The sequence below is a fragment of the Chlorocebus sabaeus genome, chromosome 13, assembly GCF_047675955.1.
Source record: "Chlorocebus sabaeus isolate Y175 chromosome 13, mChlSab1.0.hap1, whole genome shotgun sequence".
NCBI classification, from domain to species: domain Eukaryota; kingdom Metazoa; phylum Chordata; class Mammalia; order Primates; family Cercopithecidae; genus Chlorocebus; species Chlorocebus sabaeus.
Genome location: NC_132916.1, coordinates 40,321,612 through 40,337,824, shown reverse-complemented (window position 1 = coordinate 40,337,824; position 16,213 = coordinate 40,321,612). Strand labels below are relative to the sequence as shown.

Below are 16,213 nucleotides of genomic sequence, written 5' to 3'. Positions count from 1 at the left end.
TTGCCCATTCTTTTTATCATATCTCACCTTTCTAAACAAATTATTTTGGGGACATTTAACAGTACGCAGTTATTAATTGTCCTCTGTTGAGGACAACTGTCCAACTTCTCACTGCAGAGTGAGGAGAGTTTAAAGAAGCTTTCAATCTATTATAAAGCTTCAAGACAGAAACTAGAAGTTCTTATGTCCTGTAACTTTGCCCATATATTATATTTAAGAGGCATTCCATTTCTCATGCATCAATCTGATGTATGAATCAAATCTATAACTGGCACACAATACATTCTCTAATTGAGCCCTTTTCCCTCAGATCACTTCTTCACTGCTGGCAACCGGCACATGTTAGAACAAATCTAGTAACTTTCAATGCCATCAACCTATGATCCCCTTGTTTGAAAATGTCTGTTTTTGAACTATGTGCCAAACAGAACTCTCATTCTCCTATCATGCATATTTGTGGCTGGGATGTGGTGAACTAACTCAAAGTTGTCAGGGACAAATACCACTGGCTCACCACTCCTGGTTTACTTCCTGCTATCACACCCAGTCCCCTTAGGGAGTTTGTTACTGGTGTGAAGTCTAACAAACAGTTGTCCCAAAGTCTGGTGTGGATTACAAACAAACTCTAAGAGTCTGTTTACTAACTCATTAAAACTCAAGGTTAATTTAAATACACCTAAATATTTGAATTCTAAACTTAGAGTTATATATTTAAAGTAATATAGAAAACCAGGAGAAACAAATTTAATAGAGTTAGCAACTCAGTATATGTGAATGAAAGTTGGTGTTCTCCTTTTACACTTTTTTTTTTTTGTTTTTTGAGACTGAGTTTCGCTCTTCTGTCAGGCTGGAGTGCAGTAGCACAATCTCAGCTCACTGCAACCTCTGCCTCCCGGGTTCAAGAAATTCCCCTGCTTCAGTCTCCCAAGTAGCTGGGACTACAGGCATGCACCATCACGTCCAGCTAATTTTTTGTATTTTAGTAGAGATGAGGTTTCACCATGTTGGCTAGGATGGTCTTGATCTCCTGACCTCGTGATCTGTCCGCCTTGGCCTCCCAAAGTGCTGGGATACAGGTGTGAGCCATCGCGCCTGGCCTCCTTTTACACTTTAATGTTGTAAGAAGAATATGTTTGTTTTCATACTATCTGTTATAAAAAGAATTCCAATTATATAAATTCCCGGGATATCCAAATATCTGACTGCAGAATACCCGACACCACCAATACATGAACTGTGAATATCCTCATTACAAAAATATAAATGATTGTATTTATTTGGCAATGAGTGTGAAAAATGATAAAGCTCCTAATCTTTGTAAGTTTTTTCTCAAGTCATAAAAAGGTTTAAGGCATTCTACTCACATCTGTTCTTTATTATAAAGCATTACAAATATTTTGCTAATCGATATAGATTAAAATCTAACAGAGAAAACACAACACAACCAAACACTACTACAAATTTGACAATGTTGCAATAAACGACGGTCCTAATTTTTCTTGATTTGATTATAATAAAATGAATTACTATAGCTAATTTTGTTGACCGAATAACTTACTTCCTAGGTTTATCCATAAAGCAATCATATATCTTTGAAATTATACATCAAACACCCAAAATGCAAAAAAAAAAAAAAAAAAAAAAGTAATGCAACAAAATATTAACAGCAATAAAAAATGGCACACTCTCATTTCTTAACTATAGCTAACAAGGACCGTGTGACTTGGAAGTTTTCATAGGATTAAAAAAAAAATTTAAGTAATAGAACTAATTCAACCTGAACAAAAACAATTAAAGAGGTGGGAAAGGCTGGGCCCGGTGGCTCAAGCCTGTAATCCCAGCACTTTGGGAGGCCCAGGTGGGCGGATCACAAGGTCAAGAAATCAAGACCATCCTGGCCAACATGGTGAAACCTTGTCTCTACTAAAAATACAAAAAAAATTAGCTGGGTGTGGTGGCACGTGCCTATAATCCCAGCTACTTGAGAGGTTGAGGCAGAATCACTTGAACCTAGGAGTCGGAGGTTGCAGTGAGCTGAAATCGCACCACTGCACTCCAGTCTCGCGACAGAGCAAGACTCCATCTCAAAAGCAAAAACAAAAGCGGTGGGAAAGTGTAGTACTATCTCTTTTAATATGATCTATGTTTCTTAAAATTGCTTTATTTTAATATTATTTCTAAATATTATTCAGAATAACAAAATCTTATCTCCAGGAATTTCCTAGTAACAGCAAAAGGACAGAACCATAGTCTTCTTCCAAATAAGACACAAACCATAATGTCTATAATTTTATCCATCAAATTTTCCCACCATGAAACACAGAGAATAGTTAATCCAGATCTTTGGATTTTGTTTTGGAATTTGCTTGATTTCCATGTATTCAGACAGACATATATGTGAAGAAACTGGGACAGATGTAAAGAAGGCATTAGAACACGAAAATAACTTTTAGAACTGATAAATACAGAACCTTACATCTTCAGTCTGAACCAGACAGTTCATAAGAAACAAAAAGAAACAAGAAAAGCAGTGCCAAATTCTACTTTTCAAGGTTGGAAGAACACTATTAATGTATTTCACTGCTTCCTGTTTATCTCAGCCACTGCCATCGACCCCTTTAAGCTATCATTCTATCAAGATGCCCAGCTCGCTGAAGACATTCCTGACTCTAAGGAAAAAACACAGTTTTTGCCACATACTATAAATCAAGTATCTTATTTTCCTGTATATGTTTATTTTCAGATGCTAACACATTTCAACCAAATAATCAGAAGTAAATTATAAACTCATTTAACATGTTTTAGGAGTGAAACATGAATTTAAGAGCAGAACCAGCATTAATGATATATAAAATAATTAAATGTAAAATATGAAACCTGAAAGAGGTGCTTTCAAGTTGGAGTATATGTGGTTTTTGTTTTTATGTTATTAATTTTTTTTCCAACTTGAAATCTCTACTACCTTTTCCTAAATATATGCCAAGTAACAACTTTTTTAAGTTAAAGAAAAGCAAAAATATAATTTAATCAAATAATTTATGGTATTTTGTCTTTTACAATTACATTACTAAATTTGGTCCCGTAAATTCTCAAAAATAAAATGGAACAACTGTGAACTATACTAAATTAGTTTCATATTTTAGAAAGAGTATCCATTTAGTTCCTACAAAAAAGTGGTTTTGTAAATATCAAAGGAGTAAGATCCTAATAACAATTACATTTGTTATCACACACAAATCAGCTATTAAGTGAAACTGAGAAGTAACAAATCTGTTTTTGAGTTTTCATCTAAGTAACTTCATCAAAATTTTCCTGAAATAGGAATTCCTATATATTTTCTAGACTAGAAACATCTCACATCTACTGTGTGTGTGTGTGTATGTGTGTGTGTGTGTGTGTGTGTGCATGTGTGTGTTTTGGCAGAAAATCTTTACTGAAATAAGACTCTATGTAAGGATTTTCAGTAATTAAATGCTTATCATAATCCTCGACTGGAAACATTCTCCTGTTGGAAGAAAAAAGGAAAGAAAATGTGGTACTAGTTTTTATCACATAAGAAACAAAGTAACCTTTTCTTGAATTCAAATGTTGAATAAAACTTCTGTTAATGATTTACACTGAACCTTTGCAAGTAAACCTAGAATTAGAAATTCTATAAAAAGAATGGTCACCTAATTCCACTAGAGAAAGGAAGGTCATCAAAAGAAATTAATGAAACATTCTCTACTGTCATTCACAAGGGTGCCAAGTTTTTCTTGAATATACAACAACTTGGAGTCCCACTGGAAAGTTGGGAAAAGAACAATATAAGTAATTTACTGAATCTCAATGAGTTATTTTAAACAATGGAGTCTTTCTTAGATAGATGATAGCTGCAGATAACACATAAAATGCCCTAGAGAGAGTGAACATGTCACAAACTGAAAGAAAATATCTGCAACACATATAACTAATGAAAATCAATTTCCAAAATATGTAAGAATACTAAAAAAAAACACCACCAACAAAACAAACAAACAAACAAACAAAATCTGGCAAAAAGTGGGCAAAGGTACAAACAGGTATTTGAGAGAGAAGTAAACACAAAAAAACACAATCAACATATAAAAATATGCTCACCATCATTAGAATCAGTATCATACAAATACAATAAAATGAGACAGCATTTTACAACTACTGGTTGGCAAACCTTGAAGTTTAGATGATACCAAGTGGGTGTACCCTTATGCCCTGCTGGTAAAAACATGAAACAATTTAGAAAATAATTTGGAATTAGCAGTAAAGCAGAAAAATATATATACTTAATATTCCACTCCTAGGTATACTTCCTAGAAAGATTCTTTTGCATGTAGCCAGGAAACATGTACAAGAATGTTCAGAGCAGTACTATTTTGGATAGTTAAATATCCATTACAGATAAAAAAAATTCTGATAAACTTATACCATTGTAAACTACAGGGCAGTGAAAAATGAATAAACAGCCCCACATATCAGTATGGACAAATCTCAAAAACAAAATGTTACATCAAAAAAGTATGTTGCAGAAGCAGATACACACAGTAGAATTCCTTTTAAATATAGAATTTAAAAACATGCAAGAAAAACATTATTGTGGGTGGGATGTAGAGTGGTATACTTTCTAAAAGGACAGAGGGAATAAGAGACCCAGTATAATTAACTACATGAGGAAACACGGGGAATGCCGTCAAGGAGATGGCGTAGGGGTTTCAAAAAGAATGGTAATGTTAAGTTTCTTTTGCTGGGTAGCATATACACATACATGTGTTCATTAAATTAATATTCCTCACCTTGAGCATACAAGAATGCTATATACTATACACATATCCAAGTTTTCCCAATTTTAAATATTGAAAAAAATGGGTACTTGCTCTTGAAAATTGTGGAAACCAGCAATGTAAGGCAGAAAGGAGAGGTGTGATGTGCCCAGAAGAGCAAAGGAGGTGCTCCCATTCTGAGAAAGTATATTAACTAAGTGATGTGTAACTGCTACCACAGCATTTCAGCTAGTTTATAAGGGATAGAATATAAGCATAAGTTGATGGCTTTAGGTAACAATGAAAGGAAATTAAACAAAAGAGGAATATTTTCAAATACCTGAGAGCATGCACTAGTGGAAAAATGCCAAAGTAGCCTTTGAAACTGGTGTCCATAGGAGGGCAACATTCAACTCTCCGCTCTGCCACCTACTGGTTTTATGAACCTGTGGAATTCCTTAACCTCCTGGGCTTCAGTTTCCTTACAAAATACAGTGGTAACATCTACCACATAAGTCTCTTCTGGATCAAATAAGAAAAGCAAAACACCTGACACAGGGAAGACTCCCAATAAACACAAGTCCAATCTGAAGACAAAGTTGAATCAGACCTAACTATCATGATAATCATGGAATGTTATTTTTAAAATGAGGGGCAGAAGACTCAAGTGCTGTACTAGGTCTCAAAGACACAACTTTTATACAAATGGTCCTTACCTTGAAGAAGATGTCTTAATATTAATATTTATAATGTCTTTTAAGCAAAAAACTGTCTAATTCCTATTTCTCTCTTTCCTCCCATGACAAGAAAGATATAAAGAACCATAGCTCATAACATGACTCACATGTGTAATTTGCAAATCAAAAAACTAGATCGTAAAGTGCCATAACGTAAAACAAACAAATTTTAAAAACTGGAAGTGCTCTTTACTGTCTTATAAAATGTTTTTTAAAATTCTGATAAACTTATTAACACCACAAGTAAAATGCATTTTGAAAGCACTTCAGTATCATTACACTGTAGCATACAATGTATATTAAAATGCACAAGAATTTTGTGGTATCAACACTGAAAGTTAAAAAAAAAGTATACAAATAGGTGGATTTCAAATACAATTATTCTCAATACTGCTTTACAGTCAGCTTTAGGCTATATTATTCAAAATAAAATAATTGTATTATCCAAATTCTACACAAGAGTTTAATCATCATTTGTACCAAATAACACAGAATTTATTCTTTAAGTTAATTACCCACAAATTGTTACTAGTAGACTGAGAGACTTCTTTCCTCCCAAAAACCCCACACTTTGGTAAGGTCAGTTACTTCCCCAGGCTCCAAAACTCTTAACATTTTCCCCCAATATTCTTCTATTAGAATTTTTGCCAAATAACTCTTTATCCTTTTTTCTGTATTTTTAATAGCTGTGCTATAAATCGTAAGAATACATCTTTTTTTGTAGTTGCATTATTTGGTCATTTTCTAAGTCATGTATGATCAAAATATCATTTACTAAATTAATTTTTAAAAGTTTTACTCTGCTGCAATTATACAAATCCTACTGGTCACAAAACTAATAATGCAATTATAAACTAACACTTACCAACGTGAGAAATCAAGATTTATGGGGAAATCAAACCAAAAGCAGGACTGAAAAAATATTCACTATCTATTCTTACTCTCTCAATATCATAGTTGTAATCAAGGGCATTCCCCTGCCATATTTAACGCATGCTAAATGTACAATTCTATACAAATATAAATACTACAAAATGAAGTTCTACATGTATCCCATTAGTAAGAATTCATATATTAGTAATAATTCAAAAGTCTCCCAAAACATTGAAAAGTTTTTAGTTACACTATTCTGCCTTTTAATTATTATAACAGGCCATGATGTCCTAAAAAATAAGCATGTTTGACACGTCTTCAAAATAAAAACAAATATACTAACATTCGCACTATTTGCTTTTCAATTAGCTTCTTTTTTAATTAGCAAATTCTGAACTAGCCCATTTTAGAACTGAAACAACATAGCTCTTTCAATTGTAAAGAATTAAAAACAGTGTTCACCGATTTGAGATGGTTTTGAAAGCAGACGTAGTGGGATTACGCTTTCACACAAATCTTAACAAGGAATAGCCAACACAGTAGTTCCTAGTTAAGTAGTGCTATTCTTGGAATTACACTGTTTCTCATAAATCCTAAAGAAATATATCCGTAGAAAACAGTCACTTTACCATGGTGATCTTGGCTAAGATGCTTAACCTCTAGGCCTCAAATTCTTTATCTCTAAAGATGAGAATAATAATAGTACCTACTTCACGGGGCTGCTATGAGAAGTAAATAAATAATATATGCAAAGTTGTTAGAATTAGATCTAGCACATAAGACCTTAAAATGTCAGCTATTGAGCTGGACATTTTATTTATTTACTTATTTTTATTTTTTATTTTTATTTTTTTGAGCAGAGTCTTACTCTGTCACCCAGGCTGGAGTGCAGTGGTGTCATTTCGGCTCAAGGCAACCTCTGCCTCCCAGGTTCAAGTGATTCTTCTGCCTCAGCCTCCCGAGTAGCTTAGATTACAGGTGCACACCACCATGCCCGGGTAATTTTGTATTTTTGGCAGAGATGGGTTTTTTCCACTATGTTGGTCAGGCTGGTCTCGAACTCCTGACCTTGTGATTTGCCTGCCTCAGCCTCCCAAAATGCTAGGATTACAGGCATGAGCCACTGTGTCCGATCGAGCTGGACATTTTCTAATAGATTCTCACAACTCTAAAAGATATCTGGTTTTCCATATAAACATCTAAGTATTGCACACATTCATTTTATAAAAGATGTCTTGGTTCAGTAAATAATTGCATTTGTCTAAGTGTCTGTTGATGGCTGAAGGGTAAAGAAAACGTGGGACTTCTGTTTCCCACTACTGAGGCACGAGGATCCAGTGTTCCAACCCAGTGAGAAAATGCAGACTTTGACTGAAGAGGAGACCCATGTAATATTTGAGAAGACTGTGAAATGCATTAGGGAGAATTTCTAGCTGCTGGCTGTGAGGCTCAATGGCACCTACTGTTCTCGGCTGCACAAAGACCAGGTGTACTATGTGAGTGAGAAGATTCTGAAGCTGGTGCCGATATCTGATTTCCCTGGGACCTGCTTCAGAAAATTCACCAAGACCCACAAGTTTCAGTTGCACATCACAGCTCTGGATTATCCTGCACCCTATGCCAAGTATAAAGTGTGGATAAAACCTGGAGCAGAGCAGTCCTTCCCATATGGGAACGATATGTTGAAATCTAGTCTGCGCCAAATCATGAAAAATACTTCTGGCCAGGAAGTGGTGGTGGCAGACATCACTTTGGGTTTTGGGGTGGCAGTAACATCTGTGCAAGACTGCACAAAAGGAGACCCCACCAATTTGTGGTATTTCTTCAAGCAAACATGGGTGAATATGTGTGGCACAAAAAGACGTTGACTTAAAATGAAGTCACTGCAAGGACTCACAGTGGTGTGGAAAGGCCCAGCTTCATTTCCTGTGTTTGCATGGATTCCACCAACGGGTTGAATTTTGTCAACTCTATAACCTCTTTAGGTCTTCTTAGTTTATATGCTATCCATCACTGACAAACACAGGCTGGATTCTTCTTGTACAGAAATGGCTCAAAATTGGGGTTTCAGATCTTTGTGTTTGTGACTAAATATTCTGTTTCGTATCTGAATCTGAGGGCTTCTTGTTCTGAGTAACAGATTCCGAACTGTTGGAACTAAGGACAAGAAAGCTTATTGTTATCTGTGATAATACTTTGTTTTCCAAACTCATGATAACAGCACATGGGTTTTCTCTGTTCTTTATTAATATGAAAGATAGATACTGCCATATCAGAGCAGTAGGTCACATCTGAGATTTCACAAATGGAATTTGACTGAAATAATAAAAGCAATTGATAGTAAGTGTTATGTGGTACGGAAGAAAAACTCGGTTTCAAACCCAGTTCTGCCACCTACCAGCTAAATGACCTTGGATGAGTCATTCAACTTTAATAAGCTTCATTTTCTTCTTTAAAAAAAAAAAAAAAACCCACAAAACTTAAGAAATAGCTATAACCACCTACCTAAGAATGGTTTTTAGAATTAGAAGAATTATGATTATAAAGCATGTAACACAGTGTCTGGAAGATGACAGGTGTCAGCCCCCTTGTCCTTTTTAAAAAAGTGTGCATATTACATATATATACACAAACACATAATATTATTCAGCCTTAAAAGAAGAAGAAAATTCTGCTATTTTTGACAACATGGATGAACCTAGAAGATAATACGCTAAGTGAAATAAACTAGACACAGAAGGACAAATACTGCATGATCTCACTCATATGCGTAATCTAAAAAAGTCAAAATTCACAGAAGCAGGGAGTAGAATGGTGGTTGCCAAGGGCTGCAGAGTGGAGGGTCACAGGGAGATGGTGGTCAAGGGGCACAAAGTTTCAGTTACATAGGATGAATAAGTTCATGAAATCTAATGTACAGCATGGTGACTACAGTTAGAGATACTGTATCATATACTTAAAATTTGCTAAAAGAGTAGGTCTTAAGTGTTCTCATCAATGTGATGGATATGTTAATTAGGTTGATTATGGTAACCACTTAGCAATGTGTGTGTGTATATATATACATTTATATATACATATATCTGAAACTATATTGTATACTATAAATATATATGCTTTTAATTTATCATTTATAACTCAATAAAGTTGGAAAAATTTTTTTTAACCTGAATATTTGTGAAACTATGACCAGGGATGGGTATGTTGATCCACAGTTTATAGTACTGCCAGCAGCATATATATCAGGGAGAAAAAAAGCTTTTTAATTGAATTAAAGTCCAATGAGTCTAGAGTAAATATTAAATATAGCTTGTGCAAAATGTTTTTGGTAATAGAAGTTATATTGTTCATCAAGTAATGAAATGGAATACTACCTAAGATTTTAATGAGAAAAAAGTTCATTCTGTCCAAGCATAACTTTGCTGAGTAATAAGCAGAACTGAGGGCTCTACCAATATTATCTAGAGAACTCACAAGGAGTTGTTAAATAAAAAGTGGGGGTTTATGGATGCTACAGAAAAAAATTGAAATATCATTTTCTAGTACTTACTCGGATTAGTATCTCTTTCAGCTTTAATATTTGTATTTTAATGATACTGATGCAATTCTCAAATTTTCATTTTATAAACTTGAGTGTTCTAAAATATCTATCTAATACTCACAACCCGAATAATAACATCTTCCCCCTTTAAGGGTCATATATGTATTTCCATTCAAGAGAGAAGATGCTAACAGGTAGGTTGAGCAGGGAAAGAATTAATAAATGGTATCAGTAGTCTGTGAGTCCATTTATTTCCTGGAATATAATATATTTTTAATACATTGAAGAGTTGAATAAATCAATGTATCAATAAGTAAATGCGATATAGATGAGTAAAAGACAATGGGAAAGTGAAGGATAGCTATGTCTAAAAAGTTATTTGTTGCTCTGAAACTGCATAGTTCAGGTTTCTGAGATATTTAAAGAAATCTCTCTAAATTCCAAAGATTCTGGGCTCTTCTTCTTTTTCTTTCCATCTCAGGCCCAACCTGAACCTACCCTCTTACATCTATATCTTCCTACCATGCCTATTTTCAGAAAAAACTGTCTTTGAAAAATCTCTGAAATTCTAACTTAGTAGCCAGTAGAACAATTTAAGGTACACACTTACTAGAACAACAATTACAGTTATTTTCTTTTGTGAAAACTACTTTGGGAAGAAGTTGTTGATACTAGGACCTCTACAAGAATTCCAGGTTATTATTTTAAGGTAAGGAAAGGTTTGGAAAGACTCAGGTCCAAACCAGTACCATGCAAATGGCCCTATCCTTGGGCATTCACAAGCACGAGGCAAACCATCCACCTCAATAAACATGGCAATCTGGTGTCCTGACACTCTCAGTTCCTTCATTCAGCAACATTTATAAGATCTAGGCCTTGTAACAGGCACTACTTGTATAGAGTGGAATTTCAATAATAAATAACCCATAGTCCTTGAGTTACATTCAGGAAAGAGTATAAAGTATGAGAAAACACTATTTCATGTTTTGGAAGATAGATCCACACAGACACTAAAGAAGCCAGAGGCCGTAAGAGGCGTTGGTGTCTGGCGTTTATCACCATGAATCTACAGCAGGAAGTAGCTCCTGCTCCAGATTCCTAGAATCCAGCCTGGCAACTAGTACACACAGAGGGTCAGAAAAAGTCTGACAATCATTTGAGAAGGCTGTCTAGTATCAGAGATATTTACTTCTTGGACACCAGTATGGTCATCATCACCATTCACAACTGTGGAGCATTCCCAGGCAGTTTTGCCACTTGATATATGTGTCATTTAACTTTCCAAAGTTCCTAACATAAAATGAAGAGAAAGCAGGGGAAGATGACAGCATGTCCAAACTTCCACCTGACTGGCATCATAAGTGGCAAGAGTTATTTTTGACTCATAATTTATTAAAGAATTTCAGCACCAATAAGATCACTGGGGGAAAAAAAACCACTATTAATGGTTATTATATCTCTATAGTATACACATTTTATTTTCTATTTGTTACATTTTTCCCAAATAGCAATTACCTTTAACATATGAAAGAAAGTAGGCAAAGAGGAAACCAGGGTGCAAAAAGGCCAGGCGATCTGGTCAGCATTACTGGTGGGCAAGAGGCAGGAACCAGGGACAGCAGGAAGACTCACTAAGCATCTTTGCATTGTTAGGGGAGAGGTTTTTTGGGTGAGGTAACACAATTATTTGATCAATGGCTAAACAGACAAGGGCCCAGCATTACTGGGATGTATTTTCATTGTTAATATGATTAAGTTAAATAGCTGCATGAGTATCCATTTTGGCGATGGGTTTCCTGGTGGTCTGTGTTGCCACACAGACCCTACAGGTACTCAGGTGCCTTACAGGTACTTAATATTCTATAGGTACTCATGTACCCACAAGTACTTTACTTCGTACACTATAAATGGTGACTGTGGAGTTGTTCTCAAGTATGATAGTAAAGAGAGGAACAAAGAGATCTAAATAAAAATTGTTACCCTGTGACTTCTCTAATTAACACTTTAATTATCTATTTTATTTCTCCTTCCAACTTAGCAGAAACTGCATGTGAAAGCCGAAGTTGTAAATAGAGTAGGAACATGTGTGAATGGTTGAGAACCCATTGGGTGGCCAAGATCCTTGAAGATCTTAGGTCAAGGGGCCAAGACATTCTATATTTTTAACTCAGCTGGGTTACTATGGAAAGCAGGTGATGTCATTAAGCGCTTGGCACAGAAAACTATGAGCTCTTCAAATAATGTAGCAATTTGTGTAAAACGGAAAATAGAATATAAAGCCCTTGTTAAAACTTTGTAAATGACTCTCAGTTTTTCTTGACCTGACCTGACGTTTCAGGGGTTTTTCATAAACACCTGTTTTTATGCATGAATTTCTCTTTTCAAACCCTCAGCAGGTATCTAACCACTAAACCACATTAGACTATTTACACAAATAGATCATTTTTAGCTTCTGGACTCTATAATAGCACCTAAGAATGTTCTTTTAAAATTTTTTTAAGAGGAATGAGGTACAGCAAGGTGGTGGTAGAAGGTGCCCTGACTAAACTTCTTGGCACTTTTCCCATTTCTACTCTAAAAGGATGAAGGATTAGAAGAACAGGAAAGTCAGTATCCTGTCAGACCAAGGGGTGAACACATTAGCTCAGTTGCTGGTGTTTTCCCTCAGTGGGCTCTCTCGCCAACAGCTTGTCACATCAGAAATGTAACTCAGTTAAACATTAAGCCAGGGGATGTGCATAATAAACTAGTTTCCTTGCCTGAAGAATAAAACGATTGATGTGGATGACCTTTCCTGCCCCTTACCGCTGAGTCTATGAAAGAACAATAATATTCTGAATAAAGACGTATGTACCTTAAAAGAAAGTTTTGCATGAAAAAAAAAAAACTCATAAGCAAATTAAAAACACAAATAAACTGGGAAAAATATGTGAAAACTGTATCACAGAACAGAGGTTTAAGTTACAGAAAATGTACAGGAAAAGTAGGCTAGAGAAATGGTCTAAGCTATATGAAAAGATACTCAACCATGCTTTTAGTAAGAAGAATGAAAATTACAACTAGACTGAGATTCCAATTTTCACCTCTAAGGTGGACAAAAATTAAAAAGCTCAACAAAATCTAAACAACATATCCTGTTGGTGATGCTGAGGGGAAACAGGGCCATGAATCCCCATTCCATGACTCTCTCTGAAAGATATTCAGTCTATATATACACCCACACACCCACAAACAAAGTTATTCACTATGAAGTATTTGTGTTAAAGATATGGAATCAACCTAAATATCCATCAATGATAGACTGGATAAAGAAAATGTGGTACATATACACCATGGAATACTATGCAGCCATAAAAAAGAATAAGATAATGTCCTTTGCAGGGACATAGATGGTGCTGGAGGCCATTATCCTTAGCAAACTAATACAGGAACAGAAAACCAAATACTGCATGTTCTCACTTATAAGTAGGAACTAAATGATAAGAAGCCACGGACACATAGAGGGGAACAACACACACTGGGGTCTTTCAGAGGGTGGAGGGTAGAAGGAGGAAGAGGATCAGGAAAAATAACTAATGGATACTATGGTTAATACCTGGGTGATGAAATAAACTGTACAATAAAGCCCCATGACACAAGTTTACCTATGTAACAAACCTGCACTTATACCCCTGAATTTAAAAGTTAAAAAAAAGTATTTGTATTAGCAAAAGACAGGAAATAACACAGATGTCCATCTATAGGGCAATGGTTGAAAAAACTATGGTGAATCTATACAATGGAGTACTATGAAGCTGTAAAAACGAATGAAGACCATCAGTACACAACGTTATGCAATGATCTCCAATATAAACTGTTACATACAATAAAACTTCAGGTCGGGTCAAGAAAAACTGAGTCATTTACAAAATAAAGTATGTACATTGTGATGCCATTCACTTAAGAAGTTGGGAGGGATATAAATGAATGATATATTTTTTAATAAAAAGGATAAATCAAACCAATTTTTAAAAAAATAGTTACATACAGAAGGAAGGTGAAACACAGGGTGGATAGGTCAGTAACAGAGGCTACCCTTCTCTGAATATTCCTTGTTTTATAAATTTGACTTCAGAAATATACAGAGTTTGCTGGAGCTGGTTTATATTGGCTCTTGGTGAATGTTCAGGTATTTTGTGATCGGGTTGTCTGGAAATGGACCACACCATGGAGATCAGCAAACACATCTCCTTCACCCTGAAGTTGGTTGTTAAACATTTATCAGAACACTACAGAAAACACATGTACTTTAGGAATTAAATTTAAAAAGAGCATTCCTAAAAATCGAAAGCAAAATGAAATAAACCTAACAGTGAATTGAGTGGGTACTATTACCACATTGAATCAACTGTGTCACGTGACTTCACAGTACAGTAATGCAGCTCTAGTGAAAATACCAAAAGTACTGCAAACATAATCAAACAGCTTACATTTTTTTCAATATTCTGGTATGAATATTAGTATTTTTATTTTGAGAAATTGTGGAATTTTGAGCATCATGAAATAAACAAATGAACAACTATGTTACTGGCATAAGTATGGGGTTTTTAGCATGTGACCAAGGAGCTACAGATACAAGATTGAGGTCATTAAGTAAACACCTGTGGTCCTGAAGGTGCATTGGCTACATCAGTAAAAAGTTATCATGTCTCTTATATTTAATGAACATCCTGTGCATACATTTCTTAGCTCTGTTCACTAGAGAGAATGACCAACCCAGAAGCAATGTGCATCCCTAGGACCCAGACATCTAGGCACTCAGATTGTGGTTTCTATTTCCCACAAAAAAAACCAAGAGTCTGGGGAGAAATGTCTTACTGTAGATCTGGGCCAGGAAAGGTATAAAATATTAGAAGGAAAGAAGCTATTAAAAAAAAAAAAAAAACTACTGGGACCATGGTCAAAAGAACTCACAAGCCAACTGGAAGAGGAGAGGCTCTCACTGGTCAAAAATGGGTAAAAAATTCTGAACAATAGTAAGATTAATAAGTGCCATGGACTGAAACACATACAATACATTAAAAACTCAATGTTTACCTAGCTAATAAATAAAATACAAATGATAAAATCAGAACATCACCATTTTATAACCTACAATAAAATATTGACTCTAGGCAATTACCAATGTCTGCTAACACCAAAGAGACACCAGCAATTAAGGGCCTCCTGACAGAAGTATATCATTCACTCTCTATAAAGTGTTCTTGACAAAAAATGTATTTGTGTGTGTTGTGTCTGTGTGTGAGTGAATCTGTGTATCTCAAATCTGAAATCAGGTGAAAACTCTAGATTTGCCTACCAATCTCCAGAGCAGTAAATTAAGTGACAACAAATTCTAGGTAATAGGAAATTGCATGAGATAGATGACAGTTTTTCAACACATAAACTGTAAGGGAGTAAAAAGTGGCACAAGACACCTAGCGTAACAGGCACTTTAGTCCATTTTACACTGCTATAACAGAATGCCACAGACGGAGTGATATATGATGAAGAGAGCTTTATTCGGCAAACAGTTCTGAAGGATAGGAAGTCCAAGAGAATGGCACCAGTATCTGGAGAGAGCCTTTATGCTGTAGTATTGCATAGCAGAAGGCAGAAGGGCACAAGAGGGCAAAAGTGTGCAAGAGAGCAAAAGGGGGCCGAGCTTGCTTCTACATGAACCTGACTCACAACTACAATCCATTCCCACAATAACAACATTAATCCACTCAGGAGGGCACAGTCCTCACAACCTGATCAACTCTTAAAGATCCCACTTGCCAAAACTGTTACATTAAGGATTAAGTTTCCAACACATGACCTTTGGGGAATATATTCAAACCATGACCACAGGGATATATGAATCAATGGCAATTCATGAACCTAATTTCAACGAACAATTTATCAATCAATAAAAAAATTATGTGGATATGTATGTGTTTCTATATATATAATATAGACATGTATATATACATGTTTGTGTGTATACATGTCTATATATGTATGTGAACTACAGCATTAGACGATATTAAGAAATAGCTGATTTTTTTAATATGATGATGACATTGTTTTAAAGGAAAAAGACTCCTTATCTTCTAGAAAAATATACTGAAATATTCACAGGTGAATTGATACAATACATGGGATTTACTTCAAAATCTGGAGGCGTGGTGAATGAAAGGAGAACTGAGTGACAGTGAGTTGAGATCAGTTTGAATGATAGGCATATAGGCATTTATTGTAACTATCCTCACTACTTCTATAAAAGA

The 16,213-nt window shown here is 35.2% G+C and overlaps 2 protein-coding genes and 1 pseudogene across 3 annotated transcripts in view; 2 read left to right on the top strand and 1 right to left on the bottom strand.

Moving 5' to 3' along the window:
- Positions 1-16,213, bottom strand: part of NT5DC1 (5'-nucleotidase domain containing 1) — a 148,694-nt gene that overhangs the window by 105,600 nt on the left and 26,881 nt on the right. The gene's annotated exons all lie outside the window — the stretch shown is intronic.
- The window catches only part of COL10A1 (collagen type X alpha 1 chain), a 48,438-nt gene that overhangs the window by 21,050 nt on the left and 11,175 nt on the right, over positions 1-16,213 (top strand). The window lies entirely within an intron of this gene.
- Positions 6,852-11,029, top strand: LOC140713156 (60S ribosome subunit biogenesis protein NIP7 homolog pseudogene; annotated as a pseudogene).